Genomic DNA, 16352 nt, shown 5'->3' with positions numbered 1-16352 from the left:
AGAAAACACATTCTTAAAGAAGGATTTGAGATATTTATAGTAAGAAAAAAAAGGAAATCATTTTGTGATTCTATTTTTAAAAACACCTTTTTAAAGTTTCTTGAAGCTCCAGTTGTTAGGACAGAGCTAAAGGCAAAAATGTTGCTTAAGAAAACACTTCAGAACATGCTAGACAAGTTAAAGCCCAAGCCACCCCCCCTTCAGAGCCAGGGAAGTGCTCAGATAGCATGGTGTCCTTTGAATCTCTTAAGGTTATTTTCTAAATGAGACTATGAGAACAAAATGAAATTATATTTTCCTTCCAGCTAGTTAAGCCTCAAATTCCTAGGTGAAAAAAACGTTTTCTTTTTGGACAGTGATGTATTTCCAGTAGTCTATGTCCAAAACAAACACACCAAAAACCCGTTTCACGCACAGACTAAAATAAAAGATAGGAACAGAGGTCATTCAAATAGTTAAGGGTAGCCCTAAGTTACAATTTTGCAGGTAACCCTCACTCAATGGAATAGGTGGGTTTTGTTCTTTTTCTCTGTTACCTCTAAAGCTATAGTTTATTAAGATGAATCCCATTGAATCCTTTGCTTATGTATATAATATAGTCAGCCCTCCATATCTGCATGTTTGCATCCTTGGGTTCAACCAACCTTGGATCGAAAATATTCAAGAAAAATCAAATAAAAAATAACAATACAACAATAAAAAATAATACAAATAAAAAACAATACAGTATAACAGCTATTTACTTAGCATTTATGTTGTATCAGGTACAGGTATTATAAATAATTTAGAGATGATTAAAAGTATATGGAAGGATGCACATAGGTTATATGCAAACACACTACAGCATTTTATACAAGGGACTTGAACATCCCTGGACTTTGGTACCATTGTAGGGTGAGAGTGGGTCCTGGAACCAAACCCCTGTTGGTGCTGAGGAACAACTGTACTTACATTTTCACTTAGAGTATTACTGATTCTAAGTGACTAAATTGTGATAGACAGTGTTGATTGACTACCCAGTATCTCTTTGTCATCATCTTCTTTCTTCCTAATAGGATTGCAGTTTTGTTCAGGCATCTTCCCTCTGCAAACACACACACACACACACACACACACACACACACGCACGCACGCGCGCGCGTGGAAGCTGATCACAAGAATGGATCTTTAGTCTAAAAAGCAAAGTAGCACCTAGAGTTTCCCCCAAATTAACATTGTCTTGAGGATGGACATATGACCTGAGTTGGCTCAATGGACTGAAGGAGACCACCCTTAATCCTTCGTTGTGGGAGAGGCTTTTTCCTTTTCTGCTAGGTGAGAATAAGGAAGCATGGGCTCCAATTACCACTGGCAACCATCTTAAACTCTAAGGAAAATCACTGATGAATGACATGGATGCTGAGAACAGCAGGAGGGAGACAGAAAGATCCTGAGGTTTTGGTCATATCATTGATCTACGGATCACCTGGAGCCTGCGCTTTCCTATGAATTGTCTCTTATGTAAAATAATGATTTTATTTATTTCTAAAATCCTCTTTGAGATGGGTTTTTCTCTTACCCATAGTCTAAAGTATCCTAATAGGCAGGCTGAAAACACTTAGTGAACAAGAGTGGGAAGTAATCAGATCTTTAGGATGCTGAACAAGAATTACTATAGCTCGCTTTTCTGATCGCCTTTCCCCATTAATAGGGTTATTTATTGGCTTCTCCTTTACTTTCACTAGCTTAATCACTCCTGAAAATCTCTTAACTTTCTACTTATCATTCTAAAGTTGGGGATGGGCAGTATGGGAGAGGACTGTCCTTAAGCAGTTTAGGTTACTTGTGTTAGTGAGAGATGTCACTGATTGGAAGATGTTGATCAAGGGAACAGTACAGAGGCAGAGAAATGATGTTGGGAATTTTTATGAACCCATAGTTTCTACTCCTTTTCCTTGGAAGTTATAATTTCCAACAGTGGTGAGATGCAACAGAAAATTTTCCAGAAGGTACCATGGTAGGTACCTACTCTTGTCTAGGAAATCCACTTAGGTAAAAGGAACTAATTTCCATCCTAATGATTAGTAAGTTTAAAATTCTCTATGTACCTTTGGCTTCAGGTTAATGGATATTACATTAAACAAGGGAAATATAAGGGAAATCATCCAAACCTCTCCCACTTCATCTTACAACCTTACAAAACACTTGGCATGCTCAGAGCTGGGTTGAACTGCATATTTCACTGCCAGCAATATTCATGAAGATCCTACCCAATGTATTGACTGCCACTTAAGGAATGAAACAGGACTACATAATCAGTTGAATTTAATTCAATCTATTTGGTACAGCCATGTTCAAGGTTATAACAAAGTACACAGAATCTAGTATTAGATTTCCTGTAGAACCTCAAGAAACATTAGGAATTTAAGTGAAAAATAATTTTGCTCATAAAACGCATACATAAGAGTGTTCCACAGATAGTTTTGTAGATTCAGTTTGATGTACTACTATGGGTCAATAAGGAACTAAAAGACAACCAAGGTTTATCACACTAGCCTAAACCAATGATAAAAAATATACAGCCACAGTTTTCACCAGGAACATATAATTAAAAACTGTAAACAATTCAATGCTTTGGAGTAGAGTGACCAAAGAAATGTCAACTTTTAGATAAAACATTCAATTATTCTGTTGGGAGACGCATCAGTTGTAGAATCTGTAACTCTATTTCAGACATTTGGCCAAAGGCACCCAGGCCATCCTAGGGGTCGTTCCCTTCTGTTGGGTGTGCCCCTTTGAACAGTCTAGAAAGTGGGCACCGACATTTCTGAGTCTTAAGTGTATTCTCACAATGTATCAAAAGGAAATAAGACTACAAGAAAAGAAAACTAACATCCAACATGAATAATGTAAGAGTATATAAACGTAGTCCAGAATTTCACAACGAGCGCTCTCCATGTTCTTTCAACAAACATCTAATGTGTCCTTGCCACTTGTCAAAAACAGTGTGAGGCCTTGGCGGTAAACGTAAGACTCAGTGTTCTTGTTCTCAAGATGCTTACAGTGTCATAGGTGAGACCTAGACAGAAAGTAGAGACTTTTGAAAAGATGTTTTTATGGTTACGCTGAGCCTAAGTAAAGTCTATCACACAATAACACCTTGAGAAATCTAAGCAGAGAGCAGGATAGGTGGGTGGGGTTCAGAGAAAGCTTCTTGGAGAAGCAGATCCTTAACCTTTTTTCTGAAGATGCAATATGATTTGGCCGGATGAAGATGAGGGAAAACACTGATCAGCACCAGGTCAGCTGTGCTTGTGCACAATGGCTGAATATTAGTACTGAGCTTGGGCATCAACAGATTAAACTCTAGAGTTCACAATGGTAGATCATCATCTATTTCATAACTAAAAGATTCAACCCTGGCAGTCTAACTTTCTAAAATGGCAGTTTCTAACAGTCATATTTAATATCGATTATATATTGCATCCCATCTGACATCAAAGCATTGCTTTATCCATGACAACCAATAACAATGCCTTTCCCCAAAGTATTCATTAAATGGGTGAACTGAAGTTTCATCACCAAAATCCTAAATTTCAACTAGTCTCCTTGTGTAAAGTGATTTCTTGCTGAAATGTATTTCGACTGGCCAGTATATACATGGCTTTGGGTTTTATGGCAAAAATCACTGGGGAAATTGCAGGAATTAGTGAAAGAAAAACCCCAGAAAATATTCTGAGACATACCATCAAAAACATAACACTATACTAAGCTTTTGGTATCAAAGATGGATATGGTGTTTCTTTCTAAGCTGAGCAGGAGGTCAAAAGCCAAACTTGAGGATGAATAGAAACTCTACAAATTATAACATAACCTAAAACTCAAAGCTAATTTCTGTATTCATGTAAGATGTTAATATGGGGAGAACAGAAAATATAATCAACTCTAAATATACTATTCCTTATGTACAAAGCTGGTATTATTGGTCTTGCATTATGAGGGAAGAATCTAACTATTTTCCCCAGATTGCTAGTGTATGTTTGTCTTGTTACTTACTGTCTCTCTAGCTCTGGAACAGGGGCCCCTCAATAAATATTATAGAATGAATAAGTTAATGAATGATGAATCTGAACCTTCCAAACACTCTTGCCAGGTTTCCCTTGGGACCAACACAGTAAGTGATTACAAGACTGATTCAAATTAAAGCAAAGAGCCAGGCCTAAAACTAAAAGGCCTCTGTGAGGCTGAAATCTGTGGCTTTGGGCTATAATTAATTGATCCCAGTTGTTTGAGAATATACTGATATACTCATTAAGGGATGAAAAAGAAAAATGAGTTTTCTTTATAACTATATTTTTGAGTCCTGAGAAATGTGTATGTTACATATTTTATATATTATGTATATACATAAAATCTCTAGATTTATTACTTTTTTTGTATTTGAGACACATACATTTGAATCTATCTAATATATCATCTATCCACCCATCTATTATCTGAATATATAATACAGATATATATCTATATATCTCAATACATATATACATATCTATCTATCATCTATCTATCTATCTATCTATCTATCTATCTATCTATCTATCTACCTATCTCAAGCATAAAAGGCACAAGAATGCAATAGTTAAACAGTATGCGTTCTCAAGACTGCCAAGATTTAATTTTGGCTCCAATAAGTACTAGCTGTGTGACCTTGGGCAAGTTGTTTAACTCCTCTGTTCCCCAGTTTTATCTTTAAAATTGAGACAATTGACAGTATTTACTTCAAAGCCTTGTTGTAAACATTAAATTCATGTAAGACATTTCTAGTACCTGAAATATTGTAAGTGCTCTCTGAGTGTTAGCTTTTATTATTATCCTACTCCATTTCCCCAATCATCTTTCTTATTTTAACTTCTTAAGTGACAGAATTTAAAATATTTTAAAAGGAACATATAGGATTATTTGTATGAGAGGTGAAAAAAAGTCACTCACTTAACAAATAAGCAGTTGTTTTATTTATTACAGAAAGTACATAGTAACACACAGATACTAAAGCTGTGAAAGGAAAAAATATCTCAGTAAGGGCAATGTTTATTGTAGGTATGAATTTTAAAAAATAAAATATATTGAAAGTATAAACTGAGAAGTACATTCTGTTTCCAAACACAAACTAAGAATTAAAAAAATCAAAATGACAGACTTCTGCTAATCTGCTTAGGAAGGCACAAATTGTTAATCATGCTCCAGGCAACAATGTTTAATACCAACTTTAATAAAAAGTCCGCCTGGAGGAAAGAGAGGCTTGGTGGCCCCGGTTTTGAAAGCTGGGCCGCCGTGTCAACCTGCTCGGTCCCTCTGGCTCTCAGGACACCATTGATAGGGTTTCCTTTGATATAGGCTCCTTTTAAAGAATTTGGAATTATTAAAAATTAGGTTGTTAGCACTAGATAGAAAAGTTGTATTTTCACCAGCATGAATGAGCTTGAAAGGAAATCAGCTGGAAAATATTTAAGAGACTTTTTAGTATTGTAGGAGAAGAATTTCACCTGGTAAGCACTTATTGAATCCTCACTATGTGCTTACATTTACTAGTGATGCCCTCATCTTAAAACTCTGATCTTGAGATGGAGAAGTGATATTTTAAAACCATTTTCTCATTTTCCCCCCAGCCTAGATTTTATCTATTCCATAAAGCATCTTAAATTTGTATCAGGTGGGTTTTTGCTGTGCAGGGAATCAAATAATGGGTTTTCCAAAAGTCTTGGCTGAATATCATTCTTAGGAACACTTGTCAATCAGGTAAAACCTAAATTGGAGAGTATATTTGACAAGCACAGCATCTCCTTAGCAGTCAGAGCCTCGTGGCTGCTTTTTTGGGATGTTGAGTTTAACACACAGCCCAAATCTCCCTCCTGGCTTTAAAGTCCTTCTTCATAACATCATGGATATTAGTGCATATTTCTTAATTACAAAACAAGGCAGGTTTGGCTCTTGTCTTCTGTGATGGTTTCTCTAACTAGCCATGATGAAAAGATTATCATACAGAGAAAAAAGAAAAAAAAAACATAAGCCATTTAAAAATCCATTTTAGTTTAGTGACAAATTGCGAAACAAACATATGCTCAATTAATGTTCAGAACATCAAAGGTGCAAAGGAAACTTTTTATTCTATAGTGTCCAATTAATCCAGCCTAGGGTTTCAATAACTTCTCCTCTCTCTGCCTACTACGTAAAAATCTTTCATCACATTAAACTCAGTCGCTTGAGAGCATTTTACTCTCATGTAGCTTTCAACTTCATGTTTTAAAGTGCCTGTCCTCTTTAGTATTACAGTTGGAGAGAAAGTGGATATTCAGATCATCATTACACATCTTCACTATCCACTTCCGTTCTGCAGTCATCTCTTCCATTTCATTGTTTTTCAGAACACAGAGTATGTGCCCATTTCAATTCAAGGAGGGAAAGTTTTCTAAGGAACAAAAAAAACCACAGTGCTCTTTGGAAAGACTTTTGGAGTGCAGTGTCTGAGAATTAAAAGTGAACTTGAGAAAGAAAAGAAAGTATCATGAGACAAAACTTTTAAATACAGGGCCTGGATTTGGCATTCCTGCACTCTATTTCAAAGGCCGTTTTCTTGTAGGTAAACACACTTTCTATGAATGCAAGAGTTATTGCTGAGCAGGTGCTTTCTGTATCTGGAGGTTTGAGGCCACCTCCTCTTGAGGATGCTAACTAGTAAGCGACCCCACCTCATTCTGTTGTTTTAACTAGGACCTGCCCCAAACATCTCTTTTTCTGATAAAAAGGCAGGTGAGTCAGAGTCAAACTATGGCACTGATATTTATCACAAGGTTACTCTCATAGAATTAATTCTTTATGAAACACTGACAAATCCCAACTAGATACTTCTAAACAAGTAGCTTAATATGAGAATAATTGTTGGGAGGTACCGTAACTCAACTTGGTTCAAATGAGGAGTCAGCAGGAATATAACAGTCAATGGTGGATTTTATCGTTTTGCACTGGTAATTAGTCTGACCACACACCATTTTGATTGGTGTTAAACCAGAACATGTTGCTAAGGAGAGCTTAGAATATTTTAGTTGAATGTGAAATTGAGCAGTTTCAAACATTTTATAGAGTGGATGATAGTAGATTAATAAAACTCTCTCTCTTATTTTAATCCTGCAAAAGGAGGTTTAAGCTTTGCAGTTAAAAATATGATAAGCTCATTTTCATGGCTGAAATCTACGTTAGATGCTAGAAGGCAATTGCCTTTTGAATTAAAAGTGCATACCTCAAAATACAAATCAACACCTGAGAAAATTTTTATTTGTTCACAATTACACAAAGTTCACTTTTAGGGAAAAACCGATACTTCTTTTATAATTTGTATGGTTGAAGTGAGTTCTGTTTGCTTCATAGCTTATCAAGTTAGATATAAATTTAAAACTTTGTTTCCCATTGAATAATCCACTATGTAATCAAGTTGGCAAATTTGTTACTTATGACATATTTTGGCTATGAGCTTGGCAAAGCACATTTTTAGAGGACCTGTTAATATGGCAAGATATCATATTAGTATTCCAAACATTAGTATTAATCTCTATATTTTAATTAAGGAACAAAAGATATCTTTTGATTAAATGGTTTTTGTTTAGTTTGCCTTTTTGGCTGGTTTAAATATTATTATAATTCCCCTTTGCTTTTTGTTCATCCAAATAAAAAGGAAGAGAACTCAGTCAATCATTTTTCAACATGATGTCATTTATTACCTAACCCAGTGGTCCCCAGACTTTTGGATTTCATGGAACATTAACCATTTTATTTTTTAAAAGGGAGAGGGTTGACACTGGGTGGCTTGCCAAATTTTAACTTTGCCAAAGAAAAAACCATCATAATCTATCCATATCCTTTCATGAAAGAATTGACATTTTAACTCCATAGGAGAGGGAAGGTCAGTGTTTGAGTTCTTTAAATCAAATAAATTGAGATTTATGAAAAACACAATAGGTTGTCATAATTTTTCATATCTGACCACTAAGCAATAAATGTTTTTCCAAAGATGGACACTTGACTTTGGATATCCTAGGAGAACCCCTGATTTAGATAAGGCTTATTCAAAACTGCCATCAGGCCATTACAAATAAAAGAAAACCTCAATATTTACCATATGTCCCCCCAGCAGTGGTCAAAATTTTGAAGGAAAATTTTAATTCCTCCTTGTGATAGGAGCTTTACAAAATGTACAAACACAGGAAATTCCTGAAGAAGCCTTCATCTTTGTTTTTACTGTAAGTTTGCATTTCTGGTCCTTCACAGAATCCTTATAAATGACAATATTGTAGATTTAAATTTTCTCTTTAATTGTTAATGCCAGAATTAAGTGGAGATGATAAAAAGCAATGACATCCAACAACTAGAAATCAAACTACGAGACAGAGAGAGAGAGAGAGAGAGAAGAAATGAGTCAAGTGTATCCATGGATAAGTCATTCATCTCTCTGGTCATCAGTTATATGAAATGTAAATGATGAGTGTTGGGTAAAGCCATCTCTAAGCTCCTTCCTGTGTCTCATATTCTCTGATTATATTTCTAATTACCAAACTTTCCTTGAAGGCTAGATTAACTACATGAATTTTTGAATGGTGGCAATAGAAAGAATAGAATATAATGAAAATGGCTTATCAATGTCAGCTGTATATGAGTGTATTGTTAAGAGAGTTTCTCTTTCCTTCTTTGCTTCCCCGTCTCTCCTCCTCCCTCCCTCTTTCTTTATTTCCTTTCTTTCTTTGCTTTTGTGGGTTTTCTTTGTGTGTGTGTGTGTGTGTGTGTGTGTGTGTGTGTATGTGTATGTTTGTGTGAAGTTTACTTGGTAAAGCAATCATTCAGAACAAATACTGAATTGTGATAGTAAAAACGTAATAAAATTGTGCTGATAAAGGAAGAAAATAATTACTTTTACTTATCAGACAAGGGAGGAAATAACAACACTTTTACTCAGTTCTACCCAGAGTCCCAAATGCTATGTACATAGTATGTCACTGAGCTGAGAATAGACTGATGCCCTCAGCAGGTACTCTGAGGTTCAGATGCCCCTCCCTTGTCAATGCAATGAACAGCTACCTTCCTGAAGTACCCCCTCCATCATGAAGCTTTCTCTGAAGTTAGGAGAACATAATTTATTCTTTTATAAAAAGTACCATCATTATATTCAGACAAATGGCCCACACAACGCTTTCTACTACAATTATAAATTCTGACGCACACTTGCAAATGGTTTTTAAAAATGAATAACCTAAAAGCATTTTCCTCAGTCTTAAAATGTGCCTTATTCTGGTTAAAATAAATCATTTCCTTGCCCTCTGTTGCTCTGTAGTTCTCAGAGAGTCACACTTTTATTTCTAAGACATCACAAGTGTTTGTTAACAGCACATTCATTAAATGCTTGGCTTAAATGGAGATTCCCTGGAAATTCAAACCAAAAGAAAGGGCTAAATAAAGAGAATATAAGTATAGCAGTGTCCTTTTGGCTTACTGTGTAATTATTATTGTGCAAAACACATGTAAAATACTTAGAACAGTAGGTGACCTAGAAAGGCTCAGTAAAGGTTAGTTTATTATTTATTATCATCATTAATATTTGGATGTACAAATATTCTGACCCTACTCGTCAGTACTTTTTAAATCTTGGCCAAATACACACACACACACACACACACACACACACATATATACACACACCCCATGTATGGAGGTGGGGGTGTGCTGCCTTGTTAGTTCAACCCTTCCTCATGCTATATCACATATACGACCCAAATGGGTGACAAATGGGATATTTGGTTTATATCACCGTTGTATGCTTTTGGTTGCAGACATCAGAAGAATACATGGTATATCTATTCAGCTTGTGGGACAATAAAGATAATAGAAGGAAAAGAGCTGATAGTCTTCAAAATGCTAAGAAAACCTCTTCCTTAATTCTGATGAGATTTCAGATAACTTTTTTTTTTTTTTTTTTGAGACAGAGTGTCACTTTATTGCCCGGGCTAGAGTGAGTGCCATGGCGTCAGCCCAGCTCACAGCAACCTCAAACTCCTGGGCTTAAGCGATCCTACTGCCTCAGCCTCCTGAGTAGCTGGGACTACAGGCATGCGCCACCATGCCCAGCTAATTTTTTCTATATATATATATATTAGTTGGCCAAATAATTTTTATTTCTATTTTTTTAGTAGAGATGGGGTCTCGCTCAGGCTGGTCTCGAACTCTTGACCTCGAGCGATCCACCCACCTCGGCCTCCCAGAGGGCTAGGATTACAGGCGTGAGCCACCGCGCCCGGCCCAGATAACTTTTTAAAAAACATATTCCTCTGGTTAATTTATGACCCATTCAGGATTTATCTACTTTAGATGGTGATTTTTTTTTCCTAAGGATAATTTTCAGGTTTGCATTCCATGGTAGAGAAGAGTAGTGTGTATAAACATGTTAATGATATAATCATGTTTATAAAGTTGAATTTAATAGAAGTACTTATACAAGAGAAAATGCACCCTGTGTAAACATAGCAATTTTGATTCTATTTCTATTCTTATGTGTCCCTCTCATGTGAAACTTTACCTGCTCATCTATTTCTACTTTACTCACTTGGACACCTCCTCAATTTAATTTTTTCTTGCTGTTTTCCATTCCTATAACTTATTAGGTCTCTTGAACATCTTTTGGCCAGACCTATCAATTTAGGAAATTGTAGAAAGAGAAAAACACAATGTTCTTTCAAGTGATGAAATATGAAGCTAAATCAGACTCTGGTATGCGAGCTTTATGTTCCTCATCTTCTTCAGAAGTTGTTCTCTCCCACAAGATAGGACCACATATATCAGGAAAAGCTTGCAACCCATGGTGTCCATTTATATTGCAAATCAAATTTAATAGTAAAATTCTGGCATTAATTAAACTCTTCTTGTAAATCTTAGCAAGGTGATCTGATTACTAGCGTAAAGGTATTAGATGAAACAAGGTGAGATACTCTCTAATCATCTGTGGGGATGAGGACACAGCACCCCCTGCATATGTATCTTCTCTGGCTTTATGAATGTGTGCTCAGAGTACTCAGCCTTCAACACGTTTTCTTTGTTGGAAGAATTGAAAATTTCTTGGATAGTTTAGACTTGAATAGCTAGACTACTGGCCGAGGTGGATCCCTCTGATCTAACTACTTTGGCTTCAAGAGCCTGACTCTATTTTACTTTGTAGTAAATGAAGGTGCACCATTTTTTGGAAGGGTTATTTTTCCTTCCCCCTCTTCCTTTATCTTCCTTCTTTGTGGGTGATAGTGTTACAAAGACTATATACATTTGGTTCAATAGTTAATTAGAGAGAACCTGAGGTTCCTCATATACCTGCTTGGAAAAGAAGAGCCTTCTTTAGGAATAGAAAAATTTTAAAAATGTAGGCCAGTTACTCTTTGTTAAGAGGCGAGCTCGAACAAAAATATTGCTGTTTAGATCCAGGAAAGTGCCTCAACCTCTGATCCATCTTCAATGTAAAATAAAAATCCCAATGGAGGAAAAAAAAAGAATAAAAAGAAAAGAAAATCAACCCAAGCTCTACATTTCTGTATTTCTTCTCTAATATTACTGGGATAGTGTCATAACTGGGTGCTCTATGTGTGTGTGTGTGTGTGTTCCTCTTTCTGCAATTCTCCTATTACTATAACGTTCTCGAATCTTTGTATTTAGAATCATTATTCAGAAAAAAATTTAACCAGAGTAGGTTTGATTACCTACATTTTCACTTTTTTTGTGACGCGAATAAGGTAGGCTTAGTAGACACTAGGTAGACTGAAACACTATTAAAAAATACTATTCAGACTGAGTCACTGCTTGCTATTTTTATAAGTGAGACCCTAATTCTGATGGACCCCAAAGAATGGGCGGCCGTGACTAAGCAAGTAGCACAAGGCAACTGGATTCTGCTGGATGTTATCTTGTTTGGAACACATTTCAAACTTTAGAACAGATTTTTAAATTGGAAGTTGAAACCTGCAGACTGTCAGCAGAAGAGGCTGTTTCACCCTACAGAAGTTATCTTACTCCAAGTTCCAGGCAGTTTTTTAAGGATTAGGTTACCTAAAGTGTGTTGTGATACATCAAAGAAAGAAATTTTAAAAAACTGGAATAAGGATGACACTGCATCTAAACATCTTTTGGACTTTTAACGTAAGTCCCCATTTGAATGGGGACTTCGAATTAGATGCCCCTAGTTCAGTACAACCTGTGAATGTTCATGGATCTCTGAAAGGGTAGCTAAATTTTTTATGCAAATATTTCTTTAGTGGTGGGGGTTCCTCATGTAGAACTTTTGGAATCATAACTATAATGTCATTGTTATTACCGAGTAAATTAGAATTAAGGAGTAGAGTCTTGGGAAGGTCAGAAATAAGAAAATCTTATGCTGACGATGGTAGATTCTTTATTAATTGGCCATTGTTATCATCAGGAATTATAGAACAATTACCAAAAATCTAGATATCCACAAAAGTATAAAATTACTTACAAGTCTCTTAAATCAGAGGAACTATAGAAATGATTACAATAAATGATTTTGACCTGGCAAAAATGTCAAGATAGTACTTGAAGAATCCTAACTTGTCTATGGAGAAAAAGCTATTAATATTATGCTCTTATTATGTTAGATAACAAAATCCATGCTGCAAGTGAACTCCAGGGAGATATGTATGGAGTGACCCACTAGGGGTCCCTTCCAACTAAAAAAGTTTCAGTAGTTCAAAGGATGCAGCCTTACTAAGTTGGCATCCACAACTAGAAAGCAACTAGGGGCCAGAGAGGGGGACCACACATTTCAATTCCTTAGGAAGATACATGGTTTTACTCAGAATATTTGTCACATTTTATCTCCTTTTTTATCCCTATGTGGGACATTCCCTCAATTATCCCTAATTAGATATTCAGAACTTGTTGCAACTTACTGATACAATAAGGAAGTATCATTTAATGCCCTGTGACAGTAGCTGTGCTTTCTAGAAATTTTAGCTGTTGTCAAGTGTCTCAGCAGTATTTTGTAAGATAAATTTTTTCTTAAAAAGGAAGCATGCCTTAGTAAGTTTTTCCTTGCAAAGCTGATGGAAGTGGTGGGTGGAGGAGGTAAGGTACACATTTTTTGATAGTAGGCAACTTGGTAGAAAATGATTTTGTTTCCATATATTATCTTTGCAGAGTTAGCATTAAGAAATGTAATTGCAATAAATTGGTGTAAAAGCCAGATAGTAAAGGGACTAAAAGTCCCTACAGAGACACCAGCCTGTCACTTTCTTGTAATGGCAGCAAAAGATAATTGTAGACAAATACAGTAGAACTAAACCGTTGCCATTTTCCTTCAAAAATGGGCTGCTGCCTCTTAGTTTTTCTTAAGAAATTGGTTACTTCCTCTGCTTCAAAAGTATGACATGAACCGTCAAATTAGGTGGGAAAAGATCTGCCTTTTATGTTCTGCCAGTACTTTTTTAATTAGCACACACCAAAGAGCAAAAGGGGATAAGATACAATCTTATGTGATTGCATTTTCCAGTTAAGCGTTGGATTTCTCTAAGTTTCTGAGCTCTGCATTGAAAATCTGGCCTCTGGCATAACTTTGCCCTCATCTATATGACATAATGAAGACATCTGCTTGATCATATTCCCTTTCTTCACACAACTGGTTTTCCGGCTCTCTAAAATAGCAAACACAGCCTTGCAAGAACTGATACACAAAGGAGGATGCTCAGGCTAAACTAGAAGAGATTTTTTTTCTTTCCCAAAGTAGAATCCTAAGGGTTTTCCTTTTCAGGTAAAGCTGTCAGCAAGAAAAGAAAGAAAATAAGCAATCCTTGGCCACTGTCCATATAAGCATATTTGTTACTCATTCTTGGAAGAGTTGTGCATTAACTAGGTATATCTTCGTGTTCCTTTTCCAACACAGGGAGGAGTTTGCACCCCTTGGATAATTAATCACTCAGAAAGCCCTGATTTCGCATCTGCACCCCCGCCCCCCCAGAGTAGCCATATATGCACACAACAGCCACTCCAGCAGCACTCTCGCCGGAAAGACCTCTTCTTTCTGCATTATGTGCTTCAGTAAGTGAAAGTGAAGATTGGCCAAGACACGGTCTGATACACTTCTATAGTGTGACTATTACAATAAAACGTCTTTACAAAAAATAATAAGAGTGGGAGAGAGAAATGTGTGGCTATTTCAGATAATTGAACTTCCTGGTTTTTGAATGTTCTCAGTAGTAGTTAACTCAGGTGACCAGCCCCTCGCCCTAAAAGAGACCTGCATTTAACTCTCCATAAAATATGGATTTTATTGCAGCAGTGACAACACTTCTCAGCACCACATTGACCCCTCCTAGCATCCTCATCTCGAGATCTACGGTAACTCCTGGCAGGAGAATATCTAACTACAGAAGAAGTAATCCCAGCTCTGCAGCTGCTGCGGTACACAACATTTATTTATTAAATTCCGGGATTAACGCGCCGGAGGCTCCACTTTTCCTGCATCTAACACCGAAAACCAGGCGTCCTCGGTCTGCTCTCCAACCAGTCCGGGGAAGGCGTTACCCCCCAGCTTTGAGCCTGGCCAGCCGTGGAAGAGCACGAGCGAGCTGCGTCTTCCACATGACTTTTCCCTGGACAGTGTGCTCCATTTTCGGAGTCCGATGCTGGACTTTCCTTGCAACCTAAGCATTTCTGTCCTACACGAGCCGGCAGGCGTTGCCCCGAACGTGCAAGCTAACACTTTCCTTTAGCTCCTTCTCTCGGCCAAATCGCCTCTCTAGTTTAAGTTTTTCTTATTGAGGGCATTCCAGAGTTTTCAGACTACCCGATTTTCTGCTCTATCCCCAAAGCCAAGAAACGTAACTCAGCCCAAGCAGTCACCGCACGGACCCTTGTGATGTGGGCAGGTGGAAATACATCAATCCCCAAGCGGCCCCGCTAGTCCTGCACGCACCAGCGCCCTTGGTAATTGACCAGCCAACTTTGCAAATGCCGAGCCCCCCCGGCAGCCTCCGCCGGCGGAGAGAAGGGCAGCGGGCTCTGCCCCGGCGGCGCGCTTCCGTGTGCCCCCGCCGAGCCCCGCGGCGGATCGGTCTTACCGGAAGGCGGAGGAGCGGCGCCCCGGCTCCCCGGGAAGCGGCGTCGGTCCTGGGCAGCGGCGGCAGCGCCGGCCCGGCCCCGGGCTCCCAGGCTGAGCCTCCCTCCCAACTCCGGCGCGCGGCACCCGCCGGGCGGAGAGGGCTCTCTCTCTGATTGGCTTCCATCAACGCTACAGAATTAAGAAAAGGAACATGCATGCACAGCCACCAGCACCGCCAACAGAGACCTAACCCACCTCCGCTCGCCTTCCTGCGCCCGGGGACACCCCGCGATCCGCCCAGGCTGCTCCTGCCTCCGCCGCGGTCGCCCGCTCTGCCGTTCTTGCAGCCGCGGCTGAAAGCGCAGCTCTCGGGATGGGAAGGTTACGGGCTCCGGAGAGCTGGCTCTTGTGGGCACACACTGATTTGCAAGTGAATGAAGTGGGAGGGAGCAAAGAGAGGAGGACTTTGTTAAAGAGGCCCAGTGCCTGCCCCCGCCCGCCCCCTCCCCTTGACAGAATGACTCCCAGTGTTTGAAGTCCTGAGCAATTCGCTCCCTGTTACACTCCTTCAGCCCCAGGCTTTCCCTTCTTTTTCATTCTTATTTTTTGGGGGTTAAGACATACTCAGAACTTGTGTGACTCCGTCTGTTCCTCTTTCATACTATTATTATCAGCAACGGTCTGATGTTCTTTTTTTCACCGACCCAGCAATTACAATTCCCAGGGACACAGTACCTCGTCGCGCTATCAGTTGGCCAGCTTCGTGTGAGAGCACGCGTAACATGCACACACGCAGAACAAACCCGGTCTCCTGAGACAGCAATAGCGAGGGCTTCTCTTTACAACACAAACAGGCGTCCTCCAGACGCAAGCAGACACAGATTCATGTATGTCTTTCCTTATCTCCTTCCAGGAAGACAGGCTTTTACGTCGCCCCATTGATCTCTGTTACTCTTTCGGAGTAACCTCAGAATACTGTAGCATGAAGCCGTGCTTCCCTGGGCTTGCAAAAACACTCAAGACTCATCCCAAACCCTTCAGGCTTGCCAATGACTTATGGCTGATGCCATCTTTCTAAATGAAGGGATACAAGGACACAGCAGACTTGAAGAAGAGGAGTGTATAATGATATTCAAGGTCTGCTTAACGTTTTAAGATCTTTCTGGAAAGTTACCAAAGTAAGATAAGCTCCAAATTAAACTCTTTGGTACACATAGCTGTTTGAATGGCTATATTTGCA

The 16352-nt window shown here is 38.5% G+C and overlaps 1 protein-coding gene across 1 annotated transcript in view; it reads right to left on the bottom strand.

The window, feature by feature from the left end:
- CDH6 (cadherin 6) overlaps positions 1 to 15581 on the bottom strand; it is a 123066-nt gene extending 107485 nt beyond the window's left edge. Inside the window, exon 1 of the mRNA XM_045565900.1 lies at positions 15368 to 15581. The gene's annotated coding sequence lies outside the window, so the exon portion shown is untranslated. The remainder of the gene's footprint in view (positions 1 to 15367) is intronic.
- Positions 15582 to 16352: the final 771 nt, after the last annotated feature.

The sequence above is a fragment of the Lemur catta genome, chromosome 12 (genome assembly GCF_020740605.2).
Source record: "Lemur catta isolate mLemCat1 chromosome 12, mLemCat1.pri, whole genome shotgun sequence".
Lineage (NCBI taxonomy): Eukaryota > Metazoa > Chordata > Mammalia > Primates > Lemuridae > Lemur > Lemur catta.
The sequence above is the reverse complement of the archived record's forward strand: the minus strand, read 5'-3'. Positions and strand labels throughout refer to the sequence as shown.